The following is a 23,130-nucleotide window of genomic DNA, read 5'->3' on the forward strand; positions in this document are numbered from 1 at the left end:
TGCTTTTGATATCAAACTCAAAATTTCTATGTCCTGCCTTAGCCTCAAAAAAAAATTCTAGTTAAAATGAAAAACCCCTGAAATACAGGATGGATCATGGAGGTGCTTGCAAAAGGCAGCCCACGATTGTTCTGCGCTGTAATGCAATCTATTCCAGAATAATTTTTCTTTTTATTATTTCATTAAGTTGTATCTCACTAAAGTTCCTCTTAGGATCTCTCGGCAGCACCAAATTTTTCATTGAGAAAACGATAAATCACGGGCCTAAATTACAATTTAATTATAAACGCCTTTGCCTTCTAATGCTGCCTGGGACCTTTTACCCTGCTCCATAATTCTAAAAAATGACCCCTGTCATAATTTCCTTCACTAGAATAATATGGAGAGATCTAATCCTGAATCCTGCTGTCTTATAATTTAATATAAGAGGTAATTATTATTCAAAAGATAATGTTGCAGATATTGAAAATATTCTGAAGTTTGAGTCTAGGGGAAAAAAAAAGAAAGCTTAGGTGCGTAGAAGCTTCTTATCACCTCGCCTATCAAGAGAAGCAACGGAAAGATGCCAAAGGGTTTTTAATGAAACAATATTGGAATCCATATATGTACCGCTGGTGTTTTGTACCGTGCGAGATGCATCTCTATAGTCTTTAAAACACAATGAGGAACAGAATGCCTCATTTCCAAAACCAAGGATGCCTGAAGCAGCAACCGTGTTGAGTTGAGAGTGTACAATGACACCGTGGGTGATAAAAACTTCACCCTTTCTCTTCACGTGGGTGAAGGGAAGATTTGGGAGGTGACGAGCTGCAGAGCAAGGGAGAATGGACCATGCAGCCTAGGCACCTAGATCCAGGCTGAAAAGTTATGGCATACCAAAGAGAGGGAGTTGCCTGGGGGCTGAGGCATAAGCCTTTTCATTGGCAACATTGGCACAGCTGGGAGGAGATATCTGCACCTTTGGGCTGCCTGGGATGTGTCAAAACCGTGGTGAAGGGCAGGGCTGACCCGTGCATTCCAGGATTTAAAAACAAAGTAAAACAACAAAACCCAGGCAAATCAAGAGTGAAGAACAGACACCTGGCAGCCTGCCACGGTGCCATTAAACTCAGCCATCAGCTCTGTAAGTCCATTGGTGGCAATCTGAATACACCCCCCAATCAGAGCTTTCCCACTGTACAAGTAGCTGCCCATTCCCAGTGACCATCAAGGCAACAGAGAGAAGTCAGTGCACCGGAGGGATGGTCTTTGTTACGAGGAGGTGGGAAAAAAAATGGGTCAGCACAGAATGTGGGCCTGGGATCTGTGAGGCAACGTGACAGTGGAAAACCAATGGAATTTTCATCACCTTTTCACACAAAAGGGGAACAAGACCATTGCTTCTAAATGACAAATGCTCTTGAGATCGTCTGTCTAAAATCTGACATCATTCTGCCAAATGGCATGAAATAGAGAGTCCTCTTTCTTCCTGCTTCCACCCAAAATTCAAATGATGGCAAAATGAACCATCACAGCTAAAAGCATAGGGGAGAAGACATGACATCTCAGAGATCACCCAGTAGAGGTAGTGATGGGAGGTGTGGTGGAGAGGGTGGAGAAGGATACAGTGCTAAGGACGAGCAGGACACAAAAGAATGATTACCACCCCTTACCTCCCAATCTCAGACTCTTCACAAAACCCCTCTGCGGCTCAATAAAGATCAGACTCAACAGTATGCACACACCGCTTTACGGTCTCTTTTGTTTTGTTTTGGTTTTGCCCTAGAAGCAGCTCATTTAAGATGCAATAAATCGGAAGGGTGTGCCCCCCCCCCGAGCCCCCCTGCAATCCCTCCATAAATCTCAGGACAGTGCAAATGAAGTAAGTCTCATTATGGACAGAAAGAAAGGGCCTCTCCAGGCAGGGACATCTCAGACTACCATTAAAGCAATCATTAAAAATAACAACCCACCTAAGGGGAGGGAATATATATATATATATATATATATATATATATATGTATATATATATATATGTATATATATATATTTATCACAAAATATATAGATATTAGCCAATACTATTAAAATAGGTTTTCTAGGTTCAAATAAGAATTGAAATCCAAAATGCAAGAGAAAACAGAACAATTGATGTGGGGAGAGGAAGGGGCAGTCTTATAGAAACAGTCTGTAATTTCCTGCAGTACCAGCGGAGAGAGCCATGAAACAGTACCCATAACGATCCAGCAATAAAGAAGTGTGCAGAGATCGGGAGACTGTGCCTACCTGAATTGTTTGAGGAGTGAGAAATATTTAAGAGTCCTGGGAGGTTCTCAGCAGACAACAGACAAGACTTTCCAATAACTAAACAGAAGTACATTAAGGTGGACTCAGGGGTAGATGGAAAGAAAGCACAGATAGGCAATACAGGTTTAAGATCCACTAAAAAAAAATTGTCTGCCTCCGTGTGGTATGTTTTCAAGGGATCTCAGTTGTAATGATGTGGGGTGAGTTAAAAGTAGGAAAACTGAAAGCCACGGGGAACGGGAACAGGAGGCTGCCCATAACCTAGCCTGTTCTACCCATGTGGCTGGCTCTGATCATGCCCGTGGATGTTGAAAATCGCCCTGTGGAATGAAGATCACACTCTCATGTAGGAGCTACCTAAACATGGGAAGTTTGTTTCCTAGCAGCCATGAAGACGAATCAGAAATTATACAGTTTCATATTATATAATTCTAGGTAGAAAAAGCAGGACTCTGCTCACTCACACGCGATGATTTTTCTATATGAAAAAGAATGAAACAGCGAGATATGGTGGTATAGGCTTATAATCCCAGCACTCGGGACATCAAGGCTGGGAGATCACAAGTTCTAGGCCAGCCTCGGCTACATAGTGAGTTCAAGGAGATACATAGTTAGACCTCATCTCCAAAGACTAAACAAAAAAAAAAATGTAATTAATCAATCAATCACAACCATACATGCAGTTGTTGGGCGACTTTCTCCTGTTATCGTAATGTTGCAAGGATGGGAGCCTCTAGGCCCTGAAAAGGGCAGCATGTTCAGTTCACCATACCCTCTGTTCAAGAAAGAGACAGGAAGTAGTGAGCTGGAGAAGTGGCTAAGCAGGTAAGAGGATTTGATCTTACGCCCACATCAAGTGGCTCACAGCCTCCTATAATTCCCACTCCAGAAGGGCCAATGTACAGGAATGAAAATCAATCTCAGAAGACAGGAAACTGCTCACAGGCTACTCTCAAATAGAAGAATACAGATGAATTAAAAATAATAATAAAGTAAGCCTGGGGGTGTAGCTCCATCGACAGAGTGCTTACCTAGCACAGATAAGCCTTGGGTTCCATCCCTCAAACCACAAACATCAGGCATATTGGGGTACACCTATAATCCCATCACTCAGGAGGCAGGAGGATCAAGAACTCAAAATCATTCACAGCGACATAACAAGTTTGAGGGCAGCCTGAGCTATGTGAGACTATTCCTGGGTTTAATTAAAGCATGAACAAAATAAAATAACAAGAAATAAAATAAGGTTGAAAGCCAAGTGTTCTAGAGTTCCGATGACAATACTTCCTAGACAGGAGGAACTGGTCAGCCCCCCACCCCCACCCCGCTCTGCCACCCACTGTGTGCAATGTATTTGAGGTTCTTGCCTTGTTATTTCTTCTTACCTGGAAGAAGGGCCTCCTGGTGCTTGCCTTAGTCACCCTGTCAAAGCTTTAATTGTAAGTCTTTTGTTTTAGGACGAACCTCACTGGTAAGGGAGCAAGCTAGGAAGAGGAGGAGAGGGGCCAAGAGGCCTTGTCTCACAGGATACCCCTGGGGACCCGCAGAGAGTGCCACCTCAGAACCACCCCACCTGAGACATGAAGGACTAGAACTCTATAGTCCACCTCAGCAGCACAATGGTACACTCTGTGTGTGTGTGTGTGCAGTGTGTGTGTGTGTGTGTGTAGTGTGCATGCATGCATATGTATTTATGTTTGCACGTCTCTGTGTGTGTATGTATGTGTGTTTGTGTGTGTAGGGGGGGCATGTGCACATGTGGTGGTGGTGGTGGTAGTGTGCCTGGGGCTTACTGATTTGTCTAGGCTACCCATTAAGCCAGTAGATGGTATCCACCTGTTTGCAGCTGCCCAGCAGTGCTGGGATAATAATTGTGAGGCACCCTCCCTACCTTTCTAGTATGAGTACTGGGGTTTGAGCTCAGGTCCTAATGCGTACACAGCAAGCATGTTACCAACTGAGCCAGTCTCTCCACACCAGTTCAGAGAGGAAGAGGACAGCAGAGGCATGCTTAAGGGCATTTGCCCAGATCTGTAGGACTCCCATCATGGATGACTTCAAGCTACCAACAGCACAGTGCTAGACATAAAGGACTTAGGAAGAGAACCCAAACATCATTAAATGTACACATTTAACCAAAGACAGACAGACACAAAGACATAATCTCAAGACAAGAGCACAGAGAATAGGAAACTGTAGCAAAATAATTAGGAAGTGGTCGTCCATTACCTTTGCTTTTCATATCATTTATTTAATTGTATGCAATCTAATTTTTAATAACAGCTATGTTAAACAGCCAACACACAAAATCCCTGCAATGTGAACAATCAGCTCTGTAAGGCAACACAAGGCAGTTTCAAACTCCCAGGCAGAAATTCCACTCAGTCACTGACTGAAGGATCTCTCCAATGGGAAGGGAACGGGACACTTCTGATCTGGGGTAGGCAATAAAGCAAATCCCAAGGCCAGAGGAATTGTGCCATCATGTGGACACTGGGCCTGTCCAACCTGAAGCTGTGTTATAGAGGGCCCAAGAGGGCTCCCCCAGAACATGCTGTTCCTTTGAATACAAGGCTGGCTGTGTTTCCTGACAGTCTAGTTCTTGCTGACTTGTGGTGGCATTGCTGCTCCTGAACTGGAGTGACTGAATTCTTCACTAGCCATTCTGCTCCTCCCTGTCTCCTGAACCCACATTCACTGTGGTCCCACCTTGAACATTAAGACTGAATGCAGGCTGAACAACACCAGCCCCTCCCCTATCTCCACTCCACAAACCATTACTCCGTCCATCTTTCTACTTAAGGGACTATTGCTTCCCTACCCAGCTTGCTTACTTCCTGCTCTCTGGAACTCTTATGGTATGGACTGTCCTCTACACCCAGCTCTGAAGACAGCTTTCTAGATTGCCTGCCAAGTTCCATTCATGGTGGGATGCTCTAGACTCTTATGGCTTCCAGATTCTTCTCAGTACTTCCAGAGCCAGCCCTCAGCTTCAACTCTCCTCTAGTTTGAAGCACCAGAAACTGCTTCTGGCCTAATCATCTACTCCTGTCTTAAAGAGCTTGGCTGACCTCAACGGAATGTTCGAGTCCTCCTGGGAATGAGCCCAACTTCACTCTGCAGCCCAACCCGTCAGCTCCCGTACAACCTGGATGATCTAATGAATGAAACTATATGCTCGTCCCTAACAATGTCTTATTTTTATTCATCTGTATTTTTCCTCGAAGTACCTTCTCCATCCTTCCAAAAGCAACCTCAGTCTGTCCTGTCAATGTGCTATTCCTCCCTGAAACCCAGACTCCCCGTTCTACACGGCGGCAGCTCTGTCCCGCTGGTTCATGGCGCTCCTGCCAGCTGGAGCGTGAGTTGCTTTCCCTGCTCTCATCTGGCTTATTCTAACCTCCTCCCTCAGGCACCTGGCAGTGCAGTGCACAAAGCTGGACTTTAATGCTTGTTCAATTGATGCTCAGCCCATTTCAGTCCAAATAAGACAATCCAGATTGGAAGTCTAAAACCTAGTTGTGTTACAGCACATGGTGTATTGAACTGGTCAAAGATTTCAAACAAAAACATTAATTCAACTTGTCTGAATGGTCAGCTGACTTTTAAAAATGCTTTCTGTCTACCTTTCTTGATATTTGATTTTCCCCCCTTGGGACTGAAGCTAACATCATACCATTCAGAGAGACACCTGTGCATGGAGCCAATTAAGTATGCTTCCCTGTTCTGACAGGGTAGTCATGGACGTGCTGAGGAAATAGACTTTCAGATGCTCTGTAGTAGAGTCCCAAGAACATCAACAAGGGGATGCTTTTCAAACGGTAGCCAAGTGTGCTGCCTGGCCCACTGTTCTAACAAAATACATGAGACAACCTAGGGTCAAAGGGTCTGTTCTGTCCAACACAACAGTAAGCGGATGGCAGAGCTGCTCACACTGTGTTAGAAGGGAATCGGAAAAGGGAATGCAGGAATAGAGGCCTTCCACTGCCTTCTCCCCTTTTCCAGTTTCTAGTCTATGGGGCAGGTGTGTGGTTAGGGGCCACAGTCAAGGTGAGACTCTCCCCCTCAGTTGTCCCTTTCTGGAGACACCCTCACAGACATAGCCCAGCAGTGTGTCTTACCCTCTCCTAGGCCACACTAAATTCAGTCAAGGTGATAAAAATAATTGAGCTAGGGAGTGACAAAGAGCACCGTGTAGAGAGTTGTATGCACTACAATGACTTCTCTATGAAGTTCAAAGCCAGACAAAACAAAACTGCATGCCATTTATCATGGCAAGCAGATAGGGAGAAAAAAAGCATGCAAAGAGTGAGAAGGACCAAATTTGAAATAGTATTAATTCTTGGGAGTAGGTGGGATTGGATAATGAGAAGGAAGGGGGAGAGACATGAGGTCAAGAAGTCCACATAGAAAGCTACAAATGAACTCCCTCCACCCCCAGTATGGGGCTGGAACCTACAGTCCTGTTCACAATATGAAAATGCTCCATCACAAGGTATGTCCTGAATCCCTGTCTGCAGTATTTTGAAACAGTATATCATTACGTTGACCAAGCTGGCCTTGAACTTGCAATCCTCCTGCTTCAGGCCCTTGAATGGCTGGAAGTATAGGACTATAACACCAAGCCTCACAGAATGCTCTATATGTGGGGGCAAAGTCCGAAACAAACATGAAAAGAAAGTTTAGATTGGACAAAATTGGGTAAAGTAGATATTAATCTCTATGCTTCTTTGTATACTAGAAATTCTTCTGATGTGGGGGGCAGGGATGCATGGGCTGTACTGCAGAAGTTTTCAAGTGAGTGTACCTGAGATCTATGACATAACAAAGCATGCCATGTAGCACTGGGCAAAATGTGAAAAGAGACAATTACTATCACAATCCTTAAAACTCTCCATTTCATCAATACTTTTTGATTTTGTAATTTTACTAAAGTTATCACAATAATCTATTTTGGGTCAATGACTCAGTATCTGTTTGCACTAAATCACTCATATCTCAATTAAAAATATGAAGCTGCTTTAAAAAATGAAAACCCAATAAACTGGAAGGCTGCTCATACAAACACCAAGGGATGGTGGTGCAGCACATGCCCACCGAAAGGGATCTAGTACTCCAGCAATAATGCACAAGATTGAGAAGGAGACATTTCACACAGATTCCCCATGGGAACACGTTCTCCAGGAATGGTGTACTTCATCTCTCCCGAGTAATGAGCTAACAGTAGCCAACCTCACCACGCTGTTTCTAGAATTAAAACAGGCTGGACTACTAGGAAAGGATAGTGCCTTTCATAAAGGCACTCTTTGACCCACCTTTCCCCAAAGTAGGAGTCTCATTCTAGAGGGCTCTTGCCCCATCCCAGGGAAAGGACTACTACACAGAGGGGTGGAGAAGAATCATAATGGGTTTCACAGAGTTCTCCCCAGTTTATTCCGTGAGGTCATGACCCCTCTTTTGTCCAATCAGGTTTCCCTATTCCCATCTCCTTCCCTCATCTGATTTAGCATAATAACTCGGTTTTCCCTGGGTCTCCGGGTCTTCATTTCTGAATGCTGTCATTTCACATCCAACTTTGATTAAATACACTGCCAAGGAGACCTTTCCCTTTGTTCATCTGTCCATTGTTATTGGGGTGGCAGCTGTGAGCCTTGGGATGGGTGAGGAAAAGATGGGATACTTTTTCTCCCTGTGACATCAGCATTTAGAGCACACATTCACACTACTACTATTACTACTACTACTAATAATAATAACAGTAAGAATAACAAGAATAACAATAACAAATGTGTTAAATGGGAATAAGAACATGGTCCTCTAAGAGTTTAAAGCCTTAAAAAAGACAGGGTTTTTTTTTCTTCTTATTACTCAACTTTGGCTAACACCCATGAAAAGCTCAGTTTCATCCCCAAATCTACCTTCCTTCCTGCTTATTTCTATTTTTTTCTCACCCATATCACCAATGACTACAAAGATCAAAGTCCAATCATCCACCAACAGCCAGCACACAGGTGAAAGAAAGGTCACAAATGCCTGAGTCACCCTGCCTGCTCCCCCAAACCTAAAGCAACACTCAGCCCCAGAACAGGTGACCTCAGAGGCATAGGGAAAGCAGCCCCGAGTTTCACCTCCCTTCCCACGCTGACAGAGCTGGCTTTGCAGTGAGAGGCAGGCCTGTGCCTGCCTCCCACCGCCTCCTGCCACAGGCTCTCTGTCTGCTCTGTCCTGTTGAGTAACTGGGTATCAGACAGGAGTAATTGACAGCTCCTCCCCCCAGCCTCCCTCCCAGAACAGCAGTTTCCCAGGAGCTGCCTTGTACAACCTCAAACACTTTATTACTGGTCAATTTGGGTTTCCTGCCCACTTTAAGTGGCCGTGCTGAGGGTCTCCAACTCTCTCTAGCCCTCACTGATCAATATTAACAGTCACTTCCACAGCATTTCCCTGCTACTCAGCAAGGCCAGGGACTGGCTGTAAATTACCACATTGCCCGTTCATTCTACTGAGAGAAATGTCGTCATTCAAAAGTTAGGACTAATTGTGAACAGCGTTTCTTTCCCACTTCTCAGGACCCCCATCAAAGAAGGAACTAGAAGAGAATGCAGGACTTGCCCATTTAGACTTTAACCAGAGGGTTTAACTAACTCTGCCCATCCCCACAGAGGCCTTCTCTACCTCGTATTTATGGACATCAGTCCAAACATTTCTAGTTCCCATACATACAGAGACCAACCTCCAGCCCTCTAGAAAAGTCAGAAAAACTGTCATCCAATAACAATGTTAAAGCCATGGGTTTATAGTCAACTATTATAGGTATATAAAACAGAACAAAAGGGGTCAGGATTCCAGATTAAACAATTATCGGGAAGAGCTTCCATAGTAATCTTTGTTCATGAGGTAAAATTTAACAAGCAGCAAACAGTGAGGGTTGTTTATAAGCAAACAAGCATACAGAAGCTCTGTGAATGCCAATCTTTGAACCTGACAGAAAAACAAATGGAAATTCCCTGCTCCTTGCAGCTGACTCTGCAAGTGGGAAAAAAGGAGACCCCAAGAGGGGGTCTTCTGCAGTGGGGGTGAAGAAACACTACTGAGGGGTCCTCCCGGCACTTGCCTGAGTGGAGAGACAGCTGAGAAACCCATGCTGTGGCTCTCCCTGTGGAAGAAAGACCAAAGTGTGCGCACAGTGGAGGGAAAGAGGATGGTGAAGTAGCAGGCTGATGGACAGGAACAATCATTATTTTCAGACTCAAGAGGGCCTTTCTCCTGCAAAGACGGATTAGGTGTGTCGCCAAGAACCCCCTCAGCTGGCTTGTTTTTCTGTTGCTTGCATGCATTGCCACAGGAAGTGCCCCCAAAGAGCTGGCGCTGTGGCTGAAGAAAGAAATGATGACACCTGAGTGGAAGGGCTCTAGAGCAGCTGAGAAAGTCACCCTCTGGGAAGCCCTGATCTCACACACCCTGGGGAGGGATGGGTGACAGACATCTGTCAATCAGTTAAAATAATCAAGACCTTAAAAGAGAGCGGTCTACCTGTGGGCTCTTCTGTGGAGGTGGAGAGGAGGAAGTGTGGTCTGGACTGGTCATGAGGCCTACAGAGCCCCGGGAGTTAACCTGGGGTTAGTTTTCTCCCTAAGCTTTGTTACTACTTCATCTGTGAGGCTGAGTTTGTCGCTTAGTAGTGTTGGTTTTAAACAACAGCCCTGGAGTGCCACCGATTACCAGCCCCTTAGGACCATACTCGGCTTCTCAGTGACCCTCTAAGTCCCCCAATTTCCTCAGGAAGGAAAATGCAACTTCCCTGGGGCCTTTTCCCTGGTAGTTCATCAACAAATGTCCTGAACCCAAACCCAGGCCACCGAAGTCTCCTGCCCACCCTCAGCCTTCTGACAGGTTGCACCGGAAGGCCACCTTCAAGGGGCTCAACTTTGTTTCTGCACATAGACAATGAGCCCTGTGAGACTCTGGTACCTCACCAGCCCCTCTGTACCCAGGAGACAACCTCTTTGAGCGAGAGAATCCTGTAGCCAGAGTAGAGGGAGTGGCTGGGTGCTTGGAGACAGTTGTCGCTTAAGAGTCTGTCACCTCCCCTAGAAACACTCTTCTTATGGGAGAGCAAGAGAACAAGCCACAGTTGACAATCCAGGAACATGCTCTTCATTCTTAGCTTTATCTCCCCCAGGTTTTTCTGTTTCTCCTTTGTTCCACCCTAGAAGGGCAAGATGAGTGATCTTGGCTCTCCCAAGCCACCACATAAAAGACACCTCAATTCACGGCCCTGTTCTGGGCAGCAGAAAGCCTCCGGTGGCCTTCACAGCAGATTCCAGAGCTTGTGGCATTGAACAGGGTTGTCCCCCGCCGCCGGCAGGGGTTCATCAGGTGTTCAGTCTCTGGGATTGCACTCGTTTGCAAGGACTGGCCCACCAGCCTGGTGACAGGCTAATCTCCAGGCTCAGGACCCGGATGGGAATTAGACACCAGCCGCCCCATGCTCTCTTTTGTTTAGAGAAAAGAGAGAAAGAGCAAGAGAGAGAGTGAAAAATAAAATCCTCGATCATTTAGTACAAGTCATTTTACATGCTGGGATAATGAAGTATAAAAATGCCTTCAAAGAACTGATTTCCTCCTCTTAACTCACTGCCAGCCACGCTCTTTGTGAGGCCTCTCTGGAACATGCATTCCCGTCCCACTCAAACAAAAGAGCTACGAATTCATTAAACTCTTTAATTATGCCTTTTTATTTTTCTCTGTTAGCAAGTGCTACCAGCACAAAGTAAATAAAGCCACCGTGGTCTTTCCCCTCGGCAGACACACTGGCTGTTTTTATTCTTTATTCAGTTTACAATATAAAGGGCCATTTTTCCCTCTTCTCCTATTCTTGGCGAGTTTCCTAGGACGAACCCTGCAAATAGAAGTGCCTAACTATGCATGCAGTGTCTGAAGCCGGCAAAGGAGCATTGGGCATTGCAAGCACATACCCTAGCCAGCTTTCAAAGTACCCGCAGCCCACAGCAGCCATACAGCACTTTACAGCCAGGCGAGGAAAAGATATTAGCTTTTTTTTTTTTTTTTATACTCTAGTAAATTTGCTTTTTACATCTATTTCTTTTCAGAAGGGCTTGTTATTGAGCTGACTGTCCACAAATTCCATTGATCTCAGGCTGTGACTCAATCCATATGCTCACGCTTTGACACCGGCACAGCAAGCGAGCCATACAAATCCTGTTCAGGCTACAAACTTATTGATTTTATAGATTTCCCCCAAAGTTGTGATAATGATATATCATTGTTAAATTTGGTAGAACAAACTGCTTTCCCAATCTGTCAATGCGAGCATGAAAACCAATTCACAGCCTTGTTTAGAAGGCTTTCGCATCTCAAGAATAAGTACAGCTAGAGGAAGCAGATCGCCGATACCCAGCGGCTGGCACCAGCATGATGTATGATACCTTCCTTGCTGCCCTTTTCTGACCCACAGCACACTGGGCTGCCAGACTTGTACTCACTGGCTACAATTATCCACGGCAATTCCTCCCCAGGATGTGCAGTATTCATTAACAACCGGGTGCAAGCCGCTTGGGTGACCCACATCGGTAGGTTTTAAAAGACAATTTTGGCAATTTTAATATGTTATTCAGATGCACTTGGATACATTAGCATCCTGGGATTATTGACTTTAATGGGTCAATTTCTTTATCCCCCGCCTTTGCTTTCTCACACTCCATCTTTAAGAAAGGTGGCAGCTGCATCCAGCAGGGGGCAGGCATCAGACATTTCCCTTGGAAAGGACACACCTCCCACCCTGCCAATGCCTGGGTTAGAAGATGCCCTCTCCCTCAACTCTATCTTCTTTCCTACAGAAGATGGTTAGACCCTGGGGTCCTAGTGACTTGGTAAGATTTGAGAAGTCTTATTTTCCCCAGGGTATTTGTGAGTCCGTTTCTCAATGTTACATCCTCTAGTGTGCCCATCCACCCAAACGCTCTCCAAATCATGACACCTTCCCATTCATGTTCCAAGTTTCCTCTGGTTCTTTAAGGTATGGAAGTATCTGTCTACGTCATCTCAGTATGCATGTGAACATCCTTCTCCGCTGATTCTCCATCATTACACTTTCTTGATCACCCAGAACATGTTTTCAACCAGGACTGTGTGCTCTCCTTGGGTCAGAAGGATGGCGCGTTACTGTTGATGCCTTCTGAAGTGTCTGTTTCCCTTTCTTAACTTGACCCTGTCTCCCTTCTCTCCGTTGTGGTATTGTCCAACTCTGGCTGCCTTGTTGTGGTATCGTCCAACTCTGGCTGCCTTTTAAGTCCTCATTCAGAAATGCATGCTCACCCTCCCACCCACTAATCTATTATTCTTCCTGTTAGTTTGAAGAATTTGACCAAAAAAAAAAAAAAAAAGTATAAAAACCAAGCTAGAAACTCATTTCCTTGGATAAAATCTAGATCTTGATGAGAATCTTGTGTTGTCTTATTTTTCCTTGCTTGTTTGGTTTGCTTAACAGGGCCTTGTAGAGCCCAGGCTAGCCTCAGACTCATTATATAGCTGATCTAGAACTCCTCAGTCCTTGTGTATCCCCATCCAAAGTACTGGGCCTCTACATGTGTCTCACCACACCCAGCCTCCAGTGCCTATTAAAGAAGTTTTCTGTTTCTCTACCCTCCTCCAGTTTCACTCCCCTAAAGTTGGAGCTCCTTCTCCTTTGAGAATATCATTTCAACCCTTAATCTCCCTGCTGGATCCATGCAGGATGCCATGGGAAATGTGGCATTATCACGCCAGAGTGCTCAGCTAAAATTTCAAACGTTTGCTTCTTCACAACTACTTGTCTCTCCCTCTAACATCGTAACAGCTGAACTCCAACATGGGCTAATACCAATGTTTCTTTCATAACTCCATGTCTGGAAACTGACTTTAATAAACAGCTTCCTAGTCTACAAGGCAGCCACAGTCACACTTGGCCACTGCACTCAAGTGTGTCCAGGCCTAACCTGGCTTCTGTCCATTAACACTTCTTATTTATAACAATGTAGTGTGTTTATGCTGAAGATTTTCACAAAACTTTCTTACAACCTGTGAGGGAACCACAGAGGGTATCATCATCCATTTCATGAACTGGAACAGGGAGGCTGGGATTTATTAGGTCATGAAACTCATAGCACAGCTAGTGTTTAAACACAGGTCTTCTGACCTCTGTACTCAATAACTTTCCCAATGTGTGTAGGTTGTATAGTGTATCTCCCTCTGTTAAAATGGTCCCTGCCTTATGAGACAGTCTGATCAGACTCAAGAAGCTTGTGACACTTAGGAATTCCCTCCTCCGGGTCATATATTCAGTGTACAATTGCTAGGGAAATGGAGACTTTCACAGAACAAGGTGCACAGGCAACTCTTGTAATGCAGCTGCCTAGTTACCCATGATGCTGTGTGTAACTCCTCATGCACAGTCTTGCAAGTATTTCTTTCATCCGACCTCAGTGCCCTACCCGAAGTGAAGAGTCATTCGCTCCCATCTCCTCAGGTACAGTCACACAGTCACATATGCCCTCCTCACCGTATTTACACAACAGTCTATGCAAAGCCCTTGCCTTCTGTGTGTTCCCCTCCCCTAACCTGACAAAAGGATCGAAAACAACTTTCATGGTCTTACTTATCTATGTCTATCAACTTGTGTATCGTGGCGGTAATTAATTTTGAGGCTTTGCTTGCTAGGAGTAAAAGCGCATAGAGCGGTGGTCCGTGAGACCCATCGTTGAAGGAGTGCCTCTAACTCCCTTCTGTACCGTGAGCACTGGGAAGAGGGGGCTAGGAAGACACAGAACCTAGAGGGATTGTTGAGATTTAGAACCTATGACTAGCACAGCTCGAGCTACAAGATGGTTTACACACACAGATCCAGTGTGAAATTCCCACAGCGCTTATGGGAGTTTTCAGAAATGTACAAGCGCATTAAGTCCCTTGCCAGGAAATCAACAGTTAAATTGACGGACTATGGCCTTAATCCACCCATTGCAACTTCCAAAGGCTTTACTGGGGTGTCTAGACTCAGGTGCTCCCTCCTCCAAAGGACAGATGGAAACATATGCCTTTCTGAGAAAGGAAGCAGACAATTAAAATTTTATGACAAGTAAGTCCCCCACCCCGAATTCTTACTCTGACCACATACACACACTGGCAAAGCTAACCCCCCTCCTGTTCATAATTGCACTGGTCTGAGTGTGCAGAGCCTTCACACAGAATGATGGCTTCCCCTGTCTCCTGCATTTGTTCGTCTCCTTTGGGAGGAGCAATTTACAGAAAGCATTATTGATTTTTGCCATAATAGGTACAGAGATGCCTCACCGTTCCCACTCAGCCGGCTCGCTCTCCGCATCACAACTGTCAGGGCAGTTTGTGAAGCCCCGTCATTATTTTTTTTCAAGGAAATCCATCACAAGGTTTGGGGTGGGGGGGGTGAGGAAAGTGATGAAAATAAAATTATTTTCACCTTGCCATACAGAAGAATGTTCATGTCCTTCGCTGGAAATGAGTGCAAGCATCACGGAATATCAGGAAAATAGAAGGAAAAAGGACTTCTGTAGACATTCAAGAAAAATTAACACACACCTCAGAAGAAAAGCTGGTAGGGACTTATTGGAAATAATCCTAATGCAGTTACTCTTGGACTGGGTCAGTCCTTCCTCCCTGGGGTATGAAATACCCTCAGACAGACATTGTCTTTTCTGTGTGTGGGGAGAGAGAGAGAGAGAGAGAGAGAGAGAGAGAGAGAGAGAGAGAGAGAGACTTTCATTTCTACACCCGAAGGACTCGATCTTGAAATTCCTTTGTTCACAGACCACCCACCCTTCAGAGACCACCAAACCCTACCGCACTTCGTTTCTGTGTACCGGAAGTTTCTTTTTGTTCCCGCCCGAGCCCACTTTCCTCAGTGACCACCACAGGCTGCACCGCATAATAAACATATGCGCCTATGAATGTACAAGAGCCTCACCTCAAATATTCCTAACACGAAAAGGAGTCTCAAAAAAAAAAAAAAAAAAGAAGAAGAAGAAGAAGAAAAAAGAAAAAATGTGTGGGAAAATAATGGAGGGGAAAGGGTACTAAACATGTTATGGATCCTTCAGCAAGCCTTTTGGTATTCACATCTTGCCTACATGGCCACCCTGGTCACTGATGGGCTTCCCATGCAGGTTGCTGGGTTCCTGGGGAAGGTGAGAGCTTATCATCCGTCATCCATGGTTCAGGACTCTCCTTTTGCCCCAATTCCTAATCAGAGCACAGTTTGAGGCTCAGAAGCTTTAATCCAAGCACTGACTCTGGGTCTCGTTCCCAGTTGCTCAGTTCATTAACCATGAAAAGTAATGACCGTTTAGGGCTCTTATGAGATGTCATAGCACATGGGCCACAGGGAAGGGACCTTACACAGCACTCCACAGACAGCCCCACCAGCCTCCGGCATCAGAAGTTCAAAGCCACCAAAACAGAAGATGGCAAGTGTTCAGTTTGGGTCTGGGATAACTCAGTCAAGTGTTGGCCTTACAAGTATGGGGGTCTGAGTTCAATCCCTCAAAACTTATGTTTTAAAAATAGACACCAGCACTGGGGAGAAGTAGAGGGCAGATTCCTATGGCCGCCGGCCAGCCAGCCTCGCCTATACTTCAAGTCCTAGGCCCATTAGAGACACTGTTTCAAAAACCAAAGTGGAAACTGCCCGAGAAATTACAGCTGTCTACAGCTGAGGTTGCCCTGTGGTTCCCACATGTGTGTGAATGTGCGTGCAAGCACACATACACACACGCGCACATGGCTAGGCTAGTGCTAGTTGCCTATAGGAAAAGGCAAGGACTTGGTGATGTTTTCTTCCATGTTTCTTTTACTTTAATGATCTTAATTTTTATAAGTGTGTGTCTGTGTGTGTATATGCATGCACATATGCATGCACATGCCTCTGTCTTCCACATGTGTGCAAGTGACCACAAGAGCCAGAGGAGAGTGTCAGAATTCCTGGAGCTAGAGTTACAGGCAGTTGTGAGGTACCTGGTATGGGTGCTGGGTACCAAACTTGCACCTTCTGCAAGAACAGTAAAACTGTAACCACTGAGCCATCTCTCCAGCCCTGGGTGTTTGCTTGATAGGAGATTATTCTAATATAAATCCAACACCTAATGTTTCATATGTCTGTTCCTTTCACCCCACTTCTCTATCACCCAACTTCAAGAAATTTGTTATTGGAAATGAACAAGTATCTCGCCAACTCTCCCTGATCCTAACGGGTGAGAACGCTTACAAGTAGATTGGGTTTTGAGGAATTGGGGTCCAGCTGAAATAGGCAGACCCATAATAGGCTCAGGATTTGGCCTTCTGCAGCCAGATCATAGAGGAAATGGTATGGAAAAACAAAAGTCAGCCCTTCTATACTCGATCCTACAGAAAACATGCTAAGTGAGGACACAGGTAAGATCGGTTGTAGGAAACGGGAAGCTCTTACTGCGGCTAGTTTCCATGATGCTCCTGCAGCTGTCAGAATGGTGATGTGCACTGGATTTGAACATTTTTGTTTATGAAGAACACACAGAAGGTTCTTGGTCATTCTGCATGAGTGTGTGGTCTGAGCAATCCTATACAAGCTTGTGGAGATCCATCCCACACAGAGGAAGATTAACTGGGAGTGGGGGAGGAGGGGAGGGAGGGGAGAGGGAAGAATAGGGAGAGGAGACAGAGAGAGACAGAGAGACTAAGAGAGACAGAGAGACTGACCAACGGCAGATTCATGTATTTTTGCCAATTTTTCAGAAGTAAAATGTGTAAAGCCATCAGTTGAGGATGCTGCTTCCCCTCACATTGACTCTATCAAACTCCCCTCTTCTCCCACAGCCGGGCATCACCAGCAGTGTGTTATATGAGCCTCATAGTCATGCCAGGAACACAGAGGTATTGCTAGCCAACTCAATAAAAGAAACCTCCCAGCTGTACCCCTAGATCTAAATAACAGTGCTGTAAATACAGTCTTACACTGATACCAAAAATGATGGGTGACTTGCTGAGGTCTTGTGTGAGCCAGACGTTACTGCATTAAGAATATTGCAGAAACTCTTTCATGTAATTCTTACAACAACAGATGTTTGCTGTTTCCCTCAGTACTGTCTTCTCTGTGCCAAAACAGTGCCTCGGACATGAAGCTGAGTAATAAACGCCTATGCAATAGATGAGCAAACTAAAGAATAACAAACAATAGTATTCAGGTAACATTCACAAAGAAACACAACAGACTAATAAATACCAATAAGTAATGAAGCATGAATAAGAATTAAAAGATGACATTTTATGTCTAACACACCTACAGTTTCATTGTCAGTACAGGGGATTGGACCCAAGCACTCACCCAGGCTACACAAGCACTCTACCAACTGAGCTTCATCTCCAACCCTATTTCATATCATAAACAACAACGTCTAGTACAGAGAAGAGTTGTGGACATGGGCTGTGTGAGCACAAACAGTAAGAGCTTTTCTGAGGGACAATCTGGCTATGTTTATCAGTACTCTGGAGAATACTCAGACCCTTTTCCATGAGCTGACCCTAAATATCAGACAACTGCCCGCAGACAGATGTACATGAGATGATTTTTATCACAATATTACTTAAAAGTGAGAAAAATTATAGAGAATCTAAATGTCCGTTTCTATGGTTAACTATTAAATGGTAACATAAAATTTGGCCCACTCACCTGATGAAATGCCAATGGCACTCTTAAAGCAGCATTAATGACACAGGAAAATACGTTATAATTTTGGGTTAAGTGAAACGGACTATATGATGTGGTCTCTATTCTATGTGAGTTCATATATATAATGTCTACATTATATATCTATACTGAAAAACTCTAGGAGAATCCTGCTGTAAAAATGGGCCACCTTGATGTGAGGAATCATCTTGTTTTCTCTGATACTTTTTCATTCTTCTAAACTTTTAGTAATGAGCCATTATTTATTAATATAGTGAAAAACATTACAACATACAAGTAATCTAAGGTACAAGGTTCATTTTCATTCTAACCAAAGAACGGATCATTTATCTGTAGTCCTTCAAGTGAATGTCCTCCACTTTCTCTTCAGGAAAGTAAGTACTAGTTTCATTCTCTGACAGCCTGGAAACCACACATGGTCCACAGACAGATGTTGTTTGGCCAGATGCTATTCGTCAAATTTAAATTTAAATACACCTGGGCAGGGTCTATTCATCTCAGTCCACCATGGCCCTTACTCCTCCATTATTCTCTTACCTAATCCTTCCCAGTTCCTGTTTCAGCTCTCGATCTCCCAGTTCTTGGATCAACTTGGCAGCCCTTTACCTGTGCTAGTGAGCTAGGTTCTTGCTCTGTGTCCTGACTGGAATGTGCAGCTGGGGGAAATTTCTTTCTCCCCGACAGATCCACCCCGACAGATCCACCCGCACCGTATCTACACCTCATCTTCACCCTGGTAACTTTTGTAAAAATCAGAGACTTGGGGACTTTTCAGAAAAATCTCTCTCAGGCTTTCTAAGTAGCGGGAGGAAGATGGCTTATAACAGTTATTATTTACTGAATGCATAGACCATGCCAGAATGGAACCTCAATCCTCTTAATCCTCAACGTTAGTATTTGTACTGTACAGGTGGTTGAACAAATAGGTAAGATTCAAAAGTTGAAATCAACGAATACTGAGCACTCAGTACTGAGTCCCTGGATATCCACTGGACACTGGCTTTAACACCCCCTTGTAATATAAGCACATGAGGAAGCTCAGGTTCCCTCTATGAAATATCACAGTATTGCCTTGAAGCCTACACACACTGTCATAGGTGCTTTAAACCACCATTGTTGCTATTGTTCATTTACAATGGGTAAACTATTTTTTTTTGGTTTGGGTTTTTTTTTTGTTTTTCTTTTTTTAATTAAGAAATTTTCTATTCATTTTACATACCAACCACAGATCCCCCTCTCTCCTTCCTCCTCCTGCCCCCCAGCCTTCCTCCCCAACCCACCTCCCATTCCCACCTCCTCCAAGGCAAGGCCTCCCATGGGGAGTCAGTAGAACCTTGTACATTCAGTCCAAGCCCCTCCCCCTCTCCATGCCCCTCCACCAAGGCTGTATAAGGTGTCCCACCATAGGTAACAGGCTCCAAAAAGCCCACTCATGCACCAGGGACAGATCCTGATCCCACTACCAAAGGGCCCCTTAAGCAGGTCAAGCTACACAACTGTCTTGCTTATGCCGAGGGCCTAGTCCAGTCCGACAGATCCACAGCTATTGGTCACAGTTCATGAGTTCCCACTAGTTTCGTTGTCTCTGTGCGTATAATGGGTAAAATCTATTGTCAGAGTTAACAACTGTTATTACTATATTGTTAATACATAATGAGTTAACTCTATGAACTAGCCATAAGCTAATATCTACAGCATCTGACACTGGTCCATCCCTCTCTATCACAGTTCTCTTGAACTCAAAGGAGCCTCTGCTCTAAGTTCCTTTGCTCTTCCTAACAAGTGAAGCTCTCTTCATGTGATGGCTTTATAAACTATTATTTAATTTAAATTAAGAAACCAATTAACTGAAATGTTATTTAAAATTTTGAGTAATCATTTTATTTTTAATTAGGGGGAGTGGGGAACACATGTACATAAGTGCAGGTACCCATGGAGGCCAGAAAAGGGAATTAGATTTCTTGAAGCTGGTGTTATGAATAACTGTGAGCTGATGGATGTGGGTTCTGGGAAACAAACTCAGGTCCCCTGCAAAAGCAATATTCACTCTTAACCACTGGGCCATCTCTTTAGCCCTAATTTTAAACAAGCCTGGAGCAACATTTAAGAGAAATGACAGGGGATGGGGATACATGATCCTTCCTGTACAGATACACCGTCTTTCTTTTAATTTCTTATTTTTCTAGCTGCTAATCACACAAAGAAACTGAGGCACAGAACTAAATTATTAAAGTGAAAAAATGTATCATCAATAGGATATAGAAAATACGGACCCCATAAAGACAATGGGTTAATCTGATATTAAGGCTTACCAAATAAATGTTCCTGGCTAGTATCCAGGAAAGGTGTCCTATGGAAGAAATTAATGGTAGTGAGCACTTTGGAATTTTTTAGGCATAGTTTCATTTTTTGAGTCCACAAGAATAAGGTGTTCCTACACTTCCTTTGTGAGGTGTCATCTCTGTCTTATGATTTTTTTTGTGTATATCTTTTTGATCCTAAATATGCTTACAAGGAGATGTTAATATTCTTTGGTTTACTGCTACCAACCCAATCTTCAAAAGAATAGTATTTCAATCCTGCAAACTGTCAGTAACTAAAGGAAATTAATTTTGGCAGTGTGGATTATCTAGTAGCAAAGTTTCTAGTTTGAATGGCTCATTCATTTATTTGCTCATTTGGTAACTACTGACCACTTCCTATATGTTTAGGCTTATGCCAGGTACTGGGCCTATTCTCTACCCTCATGGAATTTAGATGCAATGCCCATGTGTTCAGTAGACAGAGATAATTGTTCAAAAGGTCAAGGAGGGTAATGTGATATTCAATCAACACACACCTTGGAGCATTGCTCATATGCAATGTGGGGTTATGAAAAATAGAGGGGAATGAAGCCAATTTTAACTACTAGAATTCAATTTCAAGCTATCTGGGACACCAACGCTATTTTCCTAAAATTAACCTTGACTTTGTGAACCAAGAAATCCTCTCACACTTGGCTCTGATTCTTAGGCAGCAAAATTAAACCCCTTTCAAATGCAGAAGTTCTTTTCTTTCTCATCTCCCATTCAGAGAAGATAGCTCAAAATACAGTAGACAGAGCACTCTATGAAATACAATGGCATGAAAATTAGATATGCCCAAATCTCCAGAAAAAAAGGTACACTTTTTTTCTAAGAAAGAACTAAACTGTAAAGGTGAGCTATATGGTGAGAAGATTCTGAATGGGGATATAAACCATGACACATTTAATGAAATTGCCTCCCATAATCTGGATAAGAGGAGCTCACGAGGAAGATTTACCACATTCCTGCACATGCTGGATCTCACACAAAGAGATTCTAAATCTCTCTGAGAAGGGTATATACACATGCACATGTGTGCAAGCGCGCGCGCGCGCGCGCACACACACACACACACACACACACACACACACACACAGGGAATCTATTAAAATGGTACAGGACAACACAATCAGCTCTTAAGAGAAGGATTCATTCCTCCTCTCTTCCCAAGCAGAAGATTTAAATCAGATGATCCATTCCACACCCTACTCTTCCATTTCCCATTGTTTCAGCTTTGAACTCATCCCTCCTGGCTTGTGTGGCATCCTCACACATGCACGACTGTAAGGCTGGATGCAGAGATGTGCTGAAAGCTGCGGATGCAGATGGTTTTCCTTCTAGTGATGGGACCAGACTTTGCCGTCCATTTAACCAAAGTAGCTTAATGTCACTTCAGTCAAATTATCTAGTAACAGCCACTGTCTCACACACACACACACACACACACACACACACACACACACACACTTTGGTCACAGAACTGTCTTTCACTGCTGATTCCATGAATGCTTAATAAATTATTTAGACTGAATACAGGTGGACTACAGTTATGTTTAGGGAAAGGGAATTTATTGGCAGTCTAGGGGAATAAAGGTGAGAATAAGCAGAACAAACGCTTACACAATGGCTTCTTTGGCTTCACTGACATTGGTGCTAATGTTTGGAAAATTCCAAGTGAGAATATGAGTATTAAACCATAAACAGTAAGTTGTGTCACAACATGTAATATTAGCTATTCAAATGTGTTCTCAGAGATGATTGAGGAAAGAAAGCACGCACAATACATTGTTAAAGTTAAAAAAAAAAAACATAACAGGCTATGAAGTGCAGGAAATAGGGAACAAACAAATATACATCGAGACCAAAGATGAGAAGGCCGCACATCAACAGGTTTATAGTGGCTACTACCCCCTCGAAGCAGAGCCGAAGCCATGTTTATTTGCGTGTTGGTTTGCTGCTTACATTATTTGTGTAATTGAGAAGTTCTATTTCTCTCTTATGTCATTAAATAGTTATAGACCCAGTTAATAAGCCAGTGGGTTCTGTGACCCATGACATAATTTCTTGAAATGTGAGATGAACTGGATGAATCCAATGGTCTTTAGAGTTCTTGTAACACCCTCACGAGGGTGAGAAGCTAGAGGCAGAAGGGTATGAAGATGATAACACCCAAGTACACCTTAATATTTTCAGCATTGCTAAGAACCACCTACACTTCGAACAGGTGCGGGAAATCTGAAAGTGGCTCACAGATCACTGCTCCTTTGTGATGGCATGTGCACTGGGAAATGAAAAAAGATTTAGTTGATATTTTTCCCGTGCATCATAAACGGCTGTCCCAAAGTCTGAGATGATCTCTTTCCTACTCTCTGTGTGGAGAAAGTGTGATTCCCAGTAGATGGGAAATATCTAAATGTTCTTTGTTTTATCAAAATCATTGACAAGGGTAAACACTAATTTTGTCATTTTAATATCCTCATGTAACAAAATTAAGTTTCAAATTTTAATTTTTTTGTAATTTAAAATTTACTTTTTTCTGTGCATGTGTACATGTGTGCACATGTGTGTGTTTATGTTCATGTGCATGCAGGTGCCCACAGAGGCTAGAGGATGGAGGCAGAGACCCTGGAGCTGGAGTTACAGGTGGTTGTGAGCCACCCAATGTGGGTGCTGGGAACCAAACTCCACTCCTCTGTAAGAGCAAATGCTCTTCACTAATGAATGGGCTATTCTCCAGCCCCTAAGTCC

At 43.8% G+C, this 23,130-nt stretch overlaps 1 long non-coding RNA gene across 1 annotated transcript in view; it reads right to left on the reverse strand.

Annotated features, from left to right (window-relative positions):
* The window catches only part of LOC131911735 (uncharacterized), a 439,834-nt gene extending 432,154 nt beyond the window's left edge, over positions 1-7,680 (reverse strand). Inside the window, exon 1 of the long non-coding RNA XR_009379432.1 lies at positions 7,602-7,680. This is a non-coding gene — a long non-coding RNA (uncharacterized LOC131911735). The remainder of the gene's footprint in view (positions 1-7,601) is intronic.
* Positions 7,681-23,130: the final 15,450 nt, after the last annotated feature.

The sequence above is a fragment of the Peromyscus eremicus genome, chromosome 5, assembly GCF_949786415.1.
Source record: "Peromyscus eremicus chromosome 5, PerEre_H2_v1, whole genome shotgun sequence".
Taxonomy (NCBI): domain Eukaryota; kingdom Metazoa; phylum Chordata; class Mammalia; order Rodentia; family Cricetidae; genus Peromyscus; species Peromyscus eremicus.